The sequence below is a fragment of the Leptodactylus fuscus genome, chromosome 1 (assembly GCF_031893055.1).
Source record: "Leptodactylus fuscus isolate aLepFus1 chromosome 1, aLepFus1.hap2, whole genome shotgun sequence".
In the NCBI taxonomy this organism is placed as follows: domain Eukaryota; kingdom Metazoa; phylum Chordata; class Amphibia; order Anura; family Leptodactylidae; genus Leptodactylus; species Leptodactylus fuscus.
Window position 1 is genome coordinate 198,082,252 of NC_134265.1, and position 17,448 is coordinate 198,099,699.

Genomic DNA, 17,448 nt, shown 5'->3' on the forward strand with positions numbered 1-17,448 from the left:
GAGGGAGTGGAGCTCAATATCATAGTTCTGGATAATACCTTTAAAGGGATTCTATCATTAGAATCCCATTTTTAACTAAGCCCACATCAGAATACCCTTAAGAAAGGCTATTCTTCCCCTACCTTTAGATGTCCTAACTCTGTGCCGCCGTTTGGTAGATATCCCGGCTTTCGTTGTTATGCCTCTCCCATTCAGTCACAGGAAAATGTCTGACAGACATGTGCAGTCGGCGCTTTTGGATGAAGGCGTGATGGTTTTGCGAGAGAAGAGGCGGAGAAGAAGATGGAGGTGGCCCTGGAGAGTTTTCAAGCAGCATAGTGGCCGCCCCCAGTGCTATTTGGAGACTCATTAGCATAATGATGAAAACCGGGATATCTACCGAACGGTGGCACGGAGAAGAATTCTAAAGGTAGGGGAAGAGTAGCCTTTCTTAAGGATATTCTGACATGGGCTTAGTTAAAAAAGGGATTCTAATGATAGATCCTTTAATGTTTACAATTCTTCTTTCATCCAACAGAAAAGATAAGGCACCTATCCACACACATACAATTGTTGTCTGGCCCTGCCAATAATGGTGAGTTTGTCTTCCCTTATGTGTAAGGGCACCTTCATACAATGCTGTCAATATTGGTTGATAAATAGGAGAATTTAGAACTAAATAGTAGATGACATACATGTACTGAACCCACTTTGCCATCACAGCACCTTTCTAGATAAAAATGAATGTACATTTTGTACAACTTCTTTGTGTGTTGCATTAAAATGGACTTTGCTAAAGATGTAAATGGAAAATCTGCCTAGTTATGCAGCAACAAATCCCCCAGTACGTATCACTGCATAGCTAGGCAGATTTGCTGTTGGGATAAAAGGAGTAAGCATGTACCATAGTTACTAATGTCATGCCGAGCTATGTCAGACGTGCAGGTGGGATATTACTAAGCCAGTTTTGACTAGAACAAGCCATTTGTAAGTGCTGAACTATGACCTTGCATACATTCAGATTTCAATATAGAGGTATTGTTAGAATACTTTGTATTTGCTATTTTGCTGAATTTGAGAAACATTATTGTGGCCTTCACTATGTGCACACAGCATTGTTATGCTGGATCAGTGAACGGCGTCCCCAAACTTTTCCACAGAGGTAATGGGAGACTACCCCACTGTTGCCATTGCGTTACACTAAATACCCAAGGCCCGCTTTCACTCAGTGTTGTGGTCTCAAAGGGCACAATCTCACTGGGCCCTTTACCTGAGGCAGCCTCAGGTACAGAAGAACTCAAGAGTAGTTTGGCAATACAGAAGAACTGAAGCCTATTCTGGTCCCCACAAGTAATAGCCCTCTCTGATGGCGCTCAAGTCACAAAGCCCTCAGAAACAAAGTAGCATTTCCTGTTTGCGCACACTGTTACGCTATGTGGGGCCCCAGCATTAAAGGGGTTATCCAGGGAGCCCAAACTTTTGGCAGTGTATTTGCTGTGACATAAAGTGAAACTTACTAATATATATATATATATATATATATATATATATATATATATATATATATATACAGTCCTATGAAAAAGTTTGGGCACCCCTATTAATCTTAATGTTCTGGAATGGCCATCCCAGTCCCCAGACCTGAATATCATTGAACATCTGTGGGATGATTTGAGAGCGGGCTGTCCATGCTCAGCGACCATCAAACCTAACTGAACTTGAATTGTTTTGTAAAGAGGAATGGTCCAAAATACCTTCATCCAGGAATTGATTAAAAGCTACAGGAAGCGACTAGAGGCTGTTATCTTTGCAAAAGGAGGATCTACTAAATATTAATGTCACTTTTCTGTTGAGGTGTCCATACTTTTGCACCGGTCAAATTTTGGTTTAATGCATATTGCACATTTTCTGTTAGTACAATAAACCTCATTTCAATCCTGAAATATTACTGTGTCCATCAGTTATTAGATATATCAAACTGAAATGGCTGTTGCAAACACCAAAATATTTAGAACTAAAAATGATTAAGATTAATAGGGGTGCCCAAACTTTTTCATAGGACTGTATATATATATATATATATATATATATATATATATATATATATATATATATTGAGCCGATTAGGAGCTTTTAACAGTGCTGCCTTCTAGTTTCTGGATCATGTGACTGATCCCGTTTTATTTCAAAGAGAAGCAGAAGGAGTACAGCAGCGTCAGCCACGTAATCCAAAGTTGGAACGTCAGCAGTAGACCCAAACTAGAAGACTTCTGTACCTGGGCAGTGGTATAAAAAAAAGCTCCTAATTGATGCAACATTGGACCGGCATCTCACCTTCTGCAATGAATACACTGCCAGAAGTTTTTTGCTCCCTGTTTAACACCATGACGCCACATAGTGGGCTGCAGCAAAAAAGCATTGCGGGAGGAAAAAACATGGCGGTAACACATCACGGATTTTCCTGTGACGCTTTGCATAGAAAATCCGTAAAGTTTCTTCTGTGGACTTTCTGCTTCAATTATACCTATAGGGAAACTGCTGGTGTTTCTGTGGGTATAATTGACATGCTGCGATTTCCAAAGCCACAACAGTTTTGGAAACTGCAGCATGTGTGTTGCACGTATTTTCCAGCAATGTGTGGATGGGATTCACTAGAATCCCATGTACTTTGCAGTGACTGTAAAAGGCTGCGTTTTTTTCAGCGGTGTTTACACCACGTATGGTCCTGGCCTTAAGTCTCCTCTTCACTAAAATAAGAAACAGCCATTGACAATTATAACTACAAGCAGCTCTGCATATTTGAGCATTGAAATATTCTATGATCAGTCAAACCAAGATTCTACCTTCAGTCCAATTTCAATGGATAAACTGCTATAAGACTTTTGGCATTGCACATGCTCATGTTAAGCTTCTATGTGACTGCAATGGAAGTCAAAACTATTTATTCATTGAAGTTCTTACACTAAGTTCACTCTAGTGTTTGGGTTTCAGTCCTTCGGGTTCTGTGAGGGACTTAGAAGTGGCCACACATGGAAACCCGCAGATCCCATAGACCAGGGGTAGGGAACGGACCGCTCTCCAGCTGTTGCAAAACTACAACTCCCAGCATGCATACTAGCTCTGCTGTCTTTGGAACTCCCATGGAAGTGAATGGAGCATGATGGGAGTTGTAGTTTCACAGCAGCTGGAGAGCCGAAGGTTCCCCACCCCTGCCATAGACTATAATTGCAGGACTTGGGGGAAGGAATCTCATATGGAGACTCAAAAGTTAGTGTGCGCCTAGCGTTACACTGACATTGCCGTCTGATGTCTGATGTAGCTTCCTACTCTGTAGTATATGATCCCACTACTCATTTTCACATGCTACAAGTTTTAGAGCTCATCATTCCTGTGCTATGAGCTTCTGTGACATAACACAGCTTTACAATAACAGAGACAACTGTAAAATGGTAGAAATGAAATGATCTATTAGATGGGTGGTATCTTATCACAGTGCCACAATGAATGTCTGAGGCCTGGTTCATGCGGAGAGAAAAGTAGTTCTTAAAGTATTTTTCTCTCCGCATGACTCGTGTGGACACCGCGCAGAAAACACATGGACTCCATTACAGTCTAGGGGGTCTGTGTGTTTTCACTGCTCACCGCTATTTAATGCATTTGGTATTCTGTTTCGGGGGTCCGCAAGCTGACTCCCCGAACGGAAAACTGAACGCAGATGTGAACCAGGCTTCAGAATACTTCATTATGGCCTGTATTTTAAGACCATGTAAAAAAAAGGTGTGGCTGTATCGCCATATCATAGTATTAGCATTGGGATTCTCAATTACTTTTAATTACAATTACTTTTTACAATACATACAGCAGATTACTAACAAGGATCCCTCCTCAGAGAGTTGTTGAAATTCATCTCCATGAGCAGGAAGTGTGTACCTAATAAAGATTATAAGGCAGAAAACAATAAATACTTTTCTCAAAAAAACTGTTTATATAAATGGAATTCTCTCAGATCTAAGCTACAGTATACCACGAATGGCCCTGGATGCCAAGAGAGGCAAGCATTGAGTCAAGAGGCTGCTGTGTAATTGATTGGAAATGGACATGATACATGCAGATCAGGGTACACAAGCAATATAAAGCTGAAAGGATTCACAGCAATTAGTTCCTATGAAGAACTATACAGAAAGTTTCTCACAAGTGGACTATTATGATGTCAGGAATCTCAGTTTAGCATCTGTTGTTTTAGGGTTACCGTGCTGTCATTCAGGTATCTGCTATTTTTTTTACTCTAGTGAGGCTTTCATACTCTGATTATTTGTGCTGGACTGCTCTAATATTAACCATTGGCTTGTTACTGGATATCCGCTTGTCTTCTGATTTTGGCTCTAACTTTACCTCTCGGAATGACTTTTTGGCTTGGACATATTTACTTCTCTGATTCCTTTCCCTGGTTTTAATCTGCCTATTGGCTTTATCATGGGCTCTGGGTAGACTTCTGTTTGTGGAGGGTTTATTTTTATACTAAATTCTGTGGTGATAACTTGGGCTGCAAATTTAGCACCAAATACATCTGACTTTGTGGCTGATGCTGGTGAAGACGTTTGAGGATCTATCACTCAGTGCTGTGTGATATGTAAACAGCTTGTTCTAATGCTCTCTGTTGTCAGCCAGTTCCTGCAATTTATGATATTTTCTCCAGAGATACCATCATAACAGAATAGCAAACTTATAATAGCTATTTTTTTCCATTATGGAACATATGCACAAACTTGTAGATTAGATGCGAGATATCACCCAGCTGGTCCAGGATTTGGCTGAGAACGTTTAACAGCAGGAGAGATGACAACCTCAAGTTCCATTTGTATCCGCTGTTCCAATGGAACCCAAATTAAATCTTCCCAACAGGTTTTCAGACTGGAAATCTTTTCCCATTTTCTGAGATAGTTGCAAATTGTATTTTTGTCTATGACCCCATTCTTCAGGTGGCATCATTATTTCTCTCCTGCAGGGAGACCCTCAAGCTTGGGCCTTTTCATTAAAACCCTATACTCCATGTTGATGCTGTTTTCTATGCACTGGTTTTTCGTGGCTCCAGGACTACTCTATAGCTGAATTCAATCTGATTTCCCTCTGCCAAGGACGCTGTCCTGCTGAACATTACTATTCTGAGTTCAGAAGGTGTTTGGTTCATTCTCAGCAGTATGATCCAGCTTTCAGCTGTCAGTTTCTTAAAGGACTATCTGACGCTATAAAGGACTTGTTAGTCAATTATTCTCAACCCTCACCTTTGGATGAAACCATGACAGTAGCTATTCATTTATATGAACACAAGAACAAACAATCTTTGCTTCCTACTCTTCTGCCTTTACTCCAGAGTCGCACCTAGGATCCACTATGTCAATTTGTGACAAGAGATTATTCCCGAGACAGCAGCATCTGTGTTTTTAGGGTGCATTCACACTATGTAATCGCCAGCTTATTCTGAACGTAAAACACGTTCAGAATAAGCGGCGTATAAAGCAGTTCCATTCATTTCTATGGGGAGCGCTCGTATGCCGGCTCACATAGAAATGAATGGAACTGCTTTATACGCCGCTTATTCTGAACGTGTTTTACGTTCAGAATAAGCTGGCGATTACGTAGTGTGAATGCACCCTTACTGTGGAGATGCTAGTCATCCCCTTAAAAATTGTCCCAAGCATCTGGTTCTGGAAAACTGCAGCATCTAGGGGTTTTCCAGGAAGACTACCGGTATTTCCCATCATCTCCAAAAAGAAAAGTATCTAACTAATTAAAATTATTTTCCACTATAATGTCATTACTGGTAATGCTTTTGTTGACTGATTCAGCAGCCAAATTTCTGGATTCACTGGTTGCTCAGGCATTAGCTATACCTTTGATAACTCTCGTGACTCCAATTGATAACAAATGTCTTACCCAGTGTACAGTTAAGTTTACTACACTTATGTTGACTATTGTTGTAGGTACTATACACTCTGAATCATTTCCTTTTTTGTGCTTGAGAATTTATCTACGGATTTAGTTTTAGGGTTACCTTGGTTTACAGACGCGTAATCCTATTATTGATTGAAAACTGGGGAATGAGAATAAATGGCATTCTGAATATTTCAAATCTTACTGAAACACTGATGAGCAAAAGGGTAACAATGTTTTGAACTTTTGATTTTTAGGCTCCATATCTCACCATGAACTACAGCTTCAAATGTGAGACTACCATCATTTTATAGACAATTAATTATGCAGATTCTTGTCATGTAACAGCATTGTTACTATTTTGTTCCTGGCGGTGGAAAAATATTTATCTTATTGTATACTACAAATTACAACTTGTTCTCACATTCCCTAATAGCTCAGTGTTTTATTAAGTTGATTCCCCAGCAAAAGGTCACTGATTAAAATTAAGAGTATTTGTCACCCCTATTTAAGTGGAAGGGGACCCTGAATTTGAGGTTATTAACCTTTTCCTTGCTGAGGACATAGCTCTACGTCCTCCTAGGGTGGCACTTCTCTAGCTGAGGATGTAGCTACTACATTCTTACTTTTAATGACAATATCTCTGGACTCGTTTAGGCTATGAAGATAATTTTAGATTAATTTTAAAGATGAGACTCTCGTCTTCAAAATGATACTAAGGTCTTCATGCTAACCCTTTCAGTGCCGAAGCGATTCACTGTTGAAAACACTATTCGGCATTGAGATCACATAGAAGATCTCAATTCCCGACAGCGTATTTAACAGCGATTCACTCCATATCTGTAAGGGCTATTATGAAGAATTTGGTATCATTTTAAAGATGAGATTCTTTATTGTGTGGTTTATACTCTTACCAACTATATACATTTATACGCATTTTTTTAAATAAAACATTCACTTTAAATTAAAATTGCATAAGTGATGTCAGAGGGGGCGCAGGAGGACAGAGGAAGGAGTTGAAGGTGATGAATAGCTGTTTGGGATTGTGAGAGAGTGCAGATATGAGTGTGGTGAAGTAGACCTGCTTTGCAGAGGTGAGTGTGTTCTTAAATGTGAGAACTGACTCTTTGTAATCAAGGAAGTCTTCCTGGGAGTGGCTTTTCTTCTAAAGGCGTTCTGCAACCCGCGAGGCACGTCTTAGTTTTTTAGTCAGGCCAGTGTGCCGGGGTTGCCTATTGATCAGTCGGGTTCTGGTGTTTGTGTAGGGGGCTACAGAGTCAAGGGCTGAGGTAATGGTGGAGTTATAGAAGGTAGAAGCGGCATTTGTTTCCTGGAGAGAGGATATGTCAGTGAGTGGTAGGAGTGAGTCTGAGAGCATTCGGATGTCTAGACGGTTGAGGTTCCTGTGGGAGCGTGTTGGTTTAGAGGTTGGGGTGTCTATTGGAAAGGAGAGGGCAGAGAATGTCAGCAGGTTGTGGTCAGAGAGCCATAGACCATTGGAAATTCTGTTCTGTGCTGCAATGAAACAAAACTTCTCAGAGCTATGGATCAGCTGTGTGTGTGGCGACAACATAACAAAGTATACCTTATAAAGAACAGCCTGCCTTCATTGAAGCATGGAAATGGCTTGGTTATGATCTGACACTGATTTCTTCCTCTAATACTGGAAATTTTCAATGTTTGGAGGGCAAGATGGATTCAGTACAACGGAGTCAGAAAAATCAATATCAAACTAATGACAATACTTTGTAAGGCAGCCCCATTTTCATGAAATAATCCATTGTATTGTATTGTATTGAATAATTCTGAGACTATAGTAATTATTAAAAGCAGCATTTAATGCTGAATTTGGAGAAACGACTTGTTATTGCTAGGTTCACACTAATATTTGGCTCTCCATCATCCCACATGGGGACCCAAATAAGAGTGTCTGTCTGCTAAAAAAGCAGTTATCTTCGGACCCCACAGACTATAGTAGGGTCCGTCAGGTGTCAATGGAGTTTACGATGGTTTTATACTGAAACCAACAGGGAAAAAAGTCCTCTGTGCAAGACTTTTCTCTTACCAATTTTTGACAAAATCTGCAGCAGAGTCTCCTATGGAGACTTCAATGTATATGTGAACCCAGCCTATATTAGTTGTGTACAGATATTTAAATTTGATTTTATTTTGGCCTGTGGTGGAAAAGTTGGGTTGGTTTTCCCATAAAATATACTACACAGGATACTATGCAACCTAGGTCACCCATGAATACACAATACTTATTATTAGAGATGTGCGAGTAGTGTTCGATCGAGTAGGTGTTCGATCGAATGATCGAATACTACAGTATTCAAAATACTCGTACTCGATCGAACACTACTAGCTGTTCGAAGTTTAAGGTTCGATGCAGAACCAGCGTTGATTGGCAGAATGCTATACATTCTGCCAATCAACGCTGGTTCTTCTCTTACCTTTCCGAAGTCTTCTCCGCGCATCCGGCCTAGGCAGAGCCGACTGCGCATGTGCGGGCATGCATGCGCATACACAGTCGGCTCTGCTCAGGCGTCGGGCCTGGGCAGAGCCGACTGCGCATGCGCGTGCATGCCCGCGCATGCGCAGTTGGCTCTGCCTAGGCCAGATGCCTAGGCAGAGTGAATTCCACCCGGAAGAAGACGCGGGGACCCTGTGCCAGGAGAAGACTTCAAGCAGAATCTAGCCCGACCGTCACTCGTGGACTTGGTAAGTATGATTTTATCGAATTTTGCGTATCCCTGAAACGAGCATTTCCCCCCATAGACTATAATGGGGTTCGAAATCCGTTCGAACAGTCGAACAGTGAGCGGTTGTTTGAATCGGATTTCGAACCTCGGATTTTAGTGTTCGCTCATCTCTACTCATTATCACTGGGACAGCTCTGAATAGCATATTTGAAAGGCAACTGTTGGGTTGAGAATGTGTTACACTGCCCGTATGATTTTGATCAGTCACAATAACAGCTATACAAATGATCCCACAACAACACAATAAACTAAATTGGTCAATCAGGTAATAAAAATAAACCTGATTTCTCTAGAACTTGCCAAAAGTGGCAAATGATCAACAAATTTGGTTAACTGTGCCATATACTTTTAGTGACAATGTTTTATAGCCTGGGGAATCATATCTTAGCTGGCAGAAGTCTTCCAGCAGCCATTATCAATGGTACTTTGCGTTAAAATGTCAAAAAAATCTTATGTTATGGGCAACTTTAGCACAAAGGATCCCAATACATTGTGTTACTGTAACACCTGATACATTTTTAATGATGACAGACTTTTTTGCAGCAAGGTCCATGTTATTTATGTAGTAGAATAGAAATGTAATCTTACTTAGTGCTAACCTGTAACTCTATATCTACAATTAAAGAGAAATGGAGTAGACTGTAAGTTAATGAAGCCACATACAAGTTACCGGGCAGAATTAACAAGAGGTTTCATGTGTCACTGTTTCCCTGATCCAAAGATGTGTTTAAACTAGAGAATACTAAAGTCTTTCTGAGAGTGTCCCTCACATAGTGGTACACACAGATGTATGGTAAACCTGATTCTCCTAGAAGCCTCTATTTCAGCTTGCCTAAAGGTACCTACATTTAAAGAGGACCTTCCTAGTGACATACTTCTGGGCCTCCCTAGTGACATACTTCTGAGCCTTCCTAGTGACATACTTCTGAGCCTTCCTAGTGACATACTTCTGAGCCTTCCTAGTGACATACTTCTGGGCCTCTCTAGTGACATACCTCTGGGCCTTCCTAGTGACATACTTCTGGGCCTTCCTAGTGACATAACTCTGGGCCTCCCTAGTGACATACCTCTGGGCCTCCTTAGTGACATACCTCTGGGCCTCCTTAGTGACATACTTCTGGGCCTCCCTAGTGACATACCTCTTGGCCTCCCTAGTGACATACTTCTGGGACTTCCTAGTGACATACTTCTGGGCCTCCTAGTGACATACCTCTGGGCCTCCCTAGTGACTTACTTCTGGGCCTCCCTAGTGACATACCTCTGGGCCTCCTTAGTGACATACTTCTGGGCTTTCCGAGTGACATACTTCTGGGCCTCCCTAGTGACATACCTCTGGGCCTCCCTAGTGACATACTTCTGGGCCTCCTTAGTGACATACCTCTGGGCCTCCCTAGTGACATACCTCTGGGCCTCCTTAGTGACATACCTCTGGGCCTCCCTAGTGACATACTTCTGGGCCTCCTAGTGACATACCTCTGGGCCTCCCTAGTGACTTACTTCTGGGCCTCCCTAGTGACATACCTCTGGGCCTCCTTAGTGACATACTTCTGGGCTTTCCTAGTGACATACTTCTGGGCCTCCCTAGTGACTTACTTCTGGGCCCTCCTAGTGACATACTTCTGGGCTTTCCGAGTGACATGCTTCTGGGCCTCCTTAGTGACATACCTCTGGGTCTCCTAGTGACATACCTCTGTCCCTTCCTAGTGACACACCTCTGGGCCTCCCTAGTGACATACTTCTGGGCCTCCCTAGTGACATACCTCTGGGCCTCCCTAGTGACATACTTCTGGGCCTCCCTAGTGACATACTTCTGGGCCCTCCTAGTGACATACCTCTGGGCCCTCCTAGTGACATACTTCTGGGCCTTCCTAGTGACATACTTCCGGGCCTTCCTAGTGACATACTTCTGGGCCTCCCTAGTGACATACTTCTGGGCCCTCCTAGTGACATACTTCTGGGCCTCCCTAGTGACATACTTCTAGGCCCTCCTAGTGACATACTTCTGGGCCCTCCTAGTGACATACTTCTGGGCCTTCCTAGTGACATACTTCCGGGCCTTCCTAGTGACATACTTCTGGGCCTCCTAGTGACATACCTCTGGGCCTCCCTAGTGACTTACTTCTGGGCCTCCCTAGTGACATACCTCTGGGCCTCCTTAGTGACATACTTCTGGGCTTTCCGAGTGACATACTTCTGGGCCTCCTTAGTGACATACCTCTGGGCCTCCCTAGTGACATACTTCTGGGCCTCCTAGTGACATACCTCTGGGCCTCCCTAGTGACTTACTTCTGGACCTCCCTAGTGACATACCTCTGGGCCTCCTTAGTGACATACTTCTGGGCTTTCCGAGTGACATACTTCTGGGCCTCCCTAGTGACATACCTCTGGGCCTCCCTAGTGACATACTTCTGGGCCTCCTTAGTGACATACCTCTGGGCCTCCCTAGTGACATACCTCTGGGCCTCCTTAGTGACATACCTCTGGGCCTCCCTAGTGACATACTTCTGGGCCTCCTAGTGACATACCTCTGGGCCTCCCTAGTGACTTACTTCTGGGCCTCCCTAGTGACATACTTCTGGGCCCTCCTAGTGACATACTTCTGGGCATTCCTAGTGACATACTTCCGGGCCTTCCTAGTGACATACTTCTGGGCCTCCTAGTGACATACCTCTGGGCCTCCCTAGTGACTTACTTCTGGGCCTCCCTAGTGACATACTTCTGGGCCCTCCTAGTGACATACCTCTGGGCCTCCCTAGTGACATACCTCTGGGCCTCCCTAGTGACATACTTCTGGGCCCTCCTAGTGACATACCTCTGGGCCCTCCTAGTGACATACTTCTGGGCCTTCCTAGTGACATACTTCCGGGCCTTCCTAGTGACATACTTCTGGGCCTCCCTAGTGACATACTTCTGGGCCCTCCTAGTGACATACTTCTGGGCCTCCCTAGTGACATACTTCTGGGCTCTCCTAGTGACATACTTCTGGGCCCTCCTAGTGACATACTTCTGGGCATTCCTAGTGACATACTTCCGGGCCTTCCTAGTGACATACTTCTGGGCCTCCTAGTGACATACCTCTGGGCCTCCCTAGTGACTTACTTCTGGGCCTCCCTAGTGACATACCTCTGGGCCTCCTTAGTGACATACTTCTGGGCTTTCCGAGTGACATACTTCTGGGCCTCCCTAGTGACATACCTCTGGGCCTCCCTAGTGACATACTTCTGGGCCTCCTTAGTGACATACCTCTGGGCCTCCCTAGTGACATACCTCTGGGCCTCCTTAGTGACATACCTCTGGGCCTCCCTAGTGACATACTTCTGGGCCTCCTAGTGACATACCTCTGGGCCTCCCTAGTGACTTACTTCTGGGCCTCCCTAGTGACATACCTCTGGGCCTCCTTAGTGACATACTTCTGGGCTTTCCGAGTGACATACTTTTGGGCCTCCCTAGTGACATACTTCTGGGCCTCCTTAGTGACATACCTCTGGGCCTCCCTAGTGACATACCTCTGGGCCTCCTTAGTGACATACCTCTGGGCCTCCCTAGTGACATACTTCTGGGCCTCCTAGTGACATACCTCTGGGCCTCCCTAGTGACTTACTTCTGGGCCCTCCTAGTGACATACTTCTGGGCCTTCCTAGTGACATACTTCCGGGCCTTCCTAGTGACATACTTCTGGGCCTCCCTAGTGACATACCTCTGGGCCTCCCTAGTGACTTACTTCTGGGCCTCCCTAGTGACATACCTCTGGGCCTCCTTAGTGACATACTTCTGGGCTTTCCGAGTGACATACCTCTGGGCCTCCCTAGTGACATACTTCTGGGCCTCCTTAGTGACATACCTCTGGGCCTCCCTAGTGACATACCTCTGGGCCTCCTTAGTGACATACCTCTGGGCCTCCCTAGTGACATACTTCTGGGCGTCCTAGTGACATACCTCTGGGCCTCCCTAGTGACTTACTTCTGGGCCTCCCTAGTGACATACCTCTGGGCCTCCCTAGTGACATACCTCTGGGCCTCCCTAGTGACATACTTCCGGGCTTCCCTAGTGACATACCTCTGGGCCTCCCTAGTGACATACTTCCGGGCTTCCCTAGTGACATACCTCTGGGCCTTCCTACTGACATACCTCTGGGCCTTCCTAGTGACATACCTCTGGGCCTCCCTAGTGACATACTTCTGGGCCTCCCTAGTGACATACTTCCGGGCCTTCCTAGTGACATACTTCTGGGCCTCCCTAGTGACTTACTTCTGGGCCCTCCTAGTGACATACTTCTGGGCCTCCCTAGTGACATACCTCTGGGCCTCCCTAGTGACATACCTCTGGGCCCTCCTAGTGACATACTTCTGGGCCTTCCTAGTGACATACTTCCGGGCCTTCCTAGTGACATACCTCTGGGCCTTCCTAATGACATACCTCTGGGCCTCCCTAGTGACATACTTCTGGGCTTTCCGAGTCACATACTTCTGGGCCTTCCTAGTGACATACCTCTGGGCCTCCCTAGTGACATACCTCTGGGCCTCCCTAGTGACATACTTCTGGGCCTCCTTAGTGACATACCTCTGGGCCTCCCTAGTGACATACTTCTGGGCCTCCTTAGTGACATACCTCTGGGCCTTCCTACTGACATACCTCTGGGCCTTCCTAGTGACATACCTCTGGGCCTCCCTAGTGACATACTTCTGGGCCTCCTTAGTGACATACCTCTGGGCCTCCCTAGTGACATACTTCTGGGCCTCCTTAGTGACATACCTCTGGGCCTCCCTAGTGACATACCACTGGGCCTCCTTAGTGACATACCTCTGGGCCTCCCTAGTGACATACCTCTGGGCCTCCCTAGTGACATACTTCTGGGCCTCCTAGTGACATACCTCTGGGCCTCCCTAGTGACATACCTCTGGGCCTCCCTAGTGACATACTTCTGGGCCTCCTAGTGACATACCTCTGGGCCTCCCTAGTGACATACCACTGGGCCTCCCTAGTGACATACCTCTGGGCCTCCTTAGTGACATACTTCTGGGCCTTCCTACTGACATACCTCTGGGCCTCCCTAGTGACATACCTCTGGGCCTCCCTAGTGACATACTTCTGGGCCTCCTTAGTGACATACCTCTGGGCCTCCCTAGTGACATACCTCTGGGCCTCCCTAGTGACATACCTCTGGGCCTCCCTAGTGACATACCTCTGGGCCTCCCTAGTGACATACCTCTGGGCCTCCTTAGTGACATACTTCTGGGCCTTCCTACTGACATACCTCTGGGCCTCCCTAGTGACATACCTCTGGGCCTCCCTAGTGACATACTTCTGGGCCTCCTTAGTGACATACCTCTGGGCCTCCCTAGTGACATACCTCTGGGCCTCCCTAGTGACATACTTCCGGGCCTTCCTAGTGACATACTTCTGGGCCTCCCCATACCTCTGGGCCTCCCTAGTGACATACCTCTGGGCCTCCCTAGTGACATACTTCCGGGCCTTCCTAGTGACATACTTCTGGGCCTCCCTAGTGACATACGTCTGGGCCTCCCTAGTGACATACTTCTGGGCCTCCCTAGTGACATACCTCTGGGCCTCCCTAGTGACATACCTCTGGGCCTCCCTAGTGACATACTTCCGGGCCTTCCTAGTGACATACTTCTGGGCCTCCTAGTGACATACCTCTGGGCCTCCCTAGTGACATACTTCTGGGCCTCCTTAGTGACATACCTCTGGGCCCTCCTAGTGACATACTTCCGGGCCTTCCTAGTGACATACTTCTGGGCCTCCCTAGTGACATACTTCTGGGCCTCCCTAGTGACATACCTCTGGGCCTCCCTAGTGACATACCTCTGGGCCTCCCTAGTGACATACTTCTGGGCCTCCCTAGTGACATACTTCCGGGCCTACCTAGTGACATACTTCTGGGCCTCCCTAGTGACATACTTCTGGGCCTCCCTAGTGACATACCTCTGGGCCTCCCTAGTGACATACCTCTGGGCCTCCCTAGTGACATACCTCTGGGCCTTCCTAGTGACATACTTCCGGGCCCTCCTAGTGACATATCTCTGGGCCTCCCTAGTGACATACCTCTGGGCCTCCCTAGTGACATACTTCCGGGCCTTCCTAGTGACATACCTCTGGGCCTCCTAGTGACATACTTCTGGGCCTCCCTAGTGACATACCTCTGGGCCTCCCTAGTGACATACCTCTGGGCCTCCCTAGTGACATACTTCTGGGCCTCCCTAGTGACATACTTCCGGGCCTACCTAGTGACATACTTCTGGGCCTCCCTAGTGACATACTTCTGGGCCTCCCTAGTGACATACCTCTGGGTCTCCCTAGTGACATACCTCTGGGCCTCCCTAGTGACATACCTCTGGTCCTTCCTAGTGACATACTTCCGGGCCCTCCTAGTGACATATCTCTGGGCCTCCCTAGTGACATACCTCTGGGCCTCCCTAGTGACATACTTCCGGGCCTTCCTAGTGACATACCTCTGGGCCTCCCTAGTGACATACCTCTGGGCCTCCCTAGTGACATACTTCTGGGCCCTCCTAGTGACATACCTCTGGGCCTCCCTAGTGACATACTTCCGGGCCTTCCTAGTGACATACCTCTGGGCCTCCCTAGTGACATACCTCTGGGCCTCCCTAGTGACATACCTCTGGGCCTCCCTAGTGACATACCTCTGGGCCTCCCTAGTGACATACTTCTGGGCCTCCCTAGTGACATACTTCTGGGCCTCCCTAGTGACATACCTCTGGGCCTCCCTAGTGACATACTTCCGGGCCCTCCTAGTGACATACCTCTGGGCCTTCCTAGTGACATACCTCTGGGCCCTCCTAGTGACATACCTCTGGGCCTCCCTAGTGACATACTTCCGGGCCTTCCTAGTGACATACCTCTGGGCCTCCCTAGTGACATACCTCTGGGCCTCCCTAGTGACATACCTCTGGGCCTCCCTAGTGACATACTTCTGGGCCCTCCTAGTGACATACCTCTGGGCCTCCCTAGTGACATACTTCCGGGCCTTCCTAGTGACATACCTCTGGGCCTCCCTAGTGACATACCTCTGGGCCTCCCTAGTGACATACCTCTGGGCCTCCCTAGTGACATACTTCTGGGCCTCCCTAGTGACATACTTCTGGGCCTCCCTAGTGACATACCTCTGGGCCTCCCTAGTGACATACCTCTGGGCCTCCTTAGTGACATACCTCTGGGCCTCCCTAGTGACATACCTCTGGGCCTCCCTAGTGACATACTTCTGGGCCTCCCTAGTGACATACTTCTGGGCCTCCCTAGTGACATACTTCTGGGCCTCCCTAGTGACATACTTCCGGGCCTTCCTAGTGACATACCTCTGGGCCTCCCTAGTGACATACCTCTGGGCCTCCCTAGTGACATACCTCTGGGCCTCCCTAGTGACATACTTCTGGGCCCTCCTAGTGACATACTTCTGGGCCTCCCTAGTGACATACTTCTGGGCCTCCCTAGTGACATACTTCTGGGCCTCCCTAGTGACATACCTCTGGGCCTCCCTAGTGACATACCTCTGGGCCTCCCTAGTGACATACTTCTGGGCCTCCCTAGTGACATACTTCTGGGCCTCCCTAGTGACATACCTCTGGGCCTCCCTAGTGACATACCTCTGGGCCTCCCTAGTGACATACTTCTGGGCCTTCCTAGTGACATACTTCCGGGCCTTCCTAGTGACATACTTCTGGGCCTCCCTAGTGACATACTTCTGGGCCTTCCTAGTGACATACCTCTGGGTCTCCCTAGTGACATACTTCTGGGCCTCCCTAGTGACATACTTCTGGGCCTCCTTAGTGACATACTTCTGGGCCTTCCTAGTGACATACTTCCGGGCCTTCCTAGTGACATACTTCTGGGCCTCCTTAGTGACATACTTCCTTTAAAAGATAATAAAACTGAATGTTTAATTGTTCCTTATACTTTGCACACAACAATAGTGCATTCCAGTATTTCATTATCCGCGGTGACATTTCTGGTTCCGCTAGCTATTCAGGGGTACATGTGAACTATCTGGACCAGCAGTTGTGCCCGGCCTGCGTGTCACCTAAGACCTTTGTACCACCGCTGCACTTTTCTCAGGGCTACACTGTAAATCTTTCTCAATTCTTTTGTTTCATCCAGTATTCCCATAAATCCATGTTAAATCCTCTGCAATCCATTTTAGTAAACCTAACATAACATTACTAATGCAGCCAAAGGATTAGGCTCTCCAGCCCAAAATCCAGGCCAGTGAGCTCACTCCCCCTCCCAATCACTTCCTCCCTGCTCGCACTCCGTTACATGGTTCCACTGACCATACTCATCTAAACCCCGCCCTCTACAATACCACGCCCACTGGACGGATTTGTACGGGTGTGCCCCGCCCCTTTTATTCATAAGCTCCGCCCTTCCAAGCTTTCTGCAGTCTACTCTGTTGCTCTTACTACAGTCAGCCAATCCCGCCCCTTCATGCTGTCACCTTTCGCTGCTCATTGGTTCGCTAGATTTGTTCCCCGCCCCCAGGACTCGACGTCCTATCAGGACTGTTCTGGTAGAGCAGGCTCTCGGTTCAGGCTCAGTCGCTTATTGGTCACCATACCATAGCCGTGAAGCTTTGCGATGGACTGGCATATTTCAGCCATCCGGACGCCTTCGTAGCGTTCATTGGCGTTTAGGACTAATACCCGCCCACTCAAGCCGCCATTGGCTTAGGGTTTAGGTATGACACGCCCACTGGAGTTCCCCCGCCCCGCGGTCCCTCCCTCTGCTCACTCCGCAGGTCCCC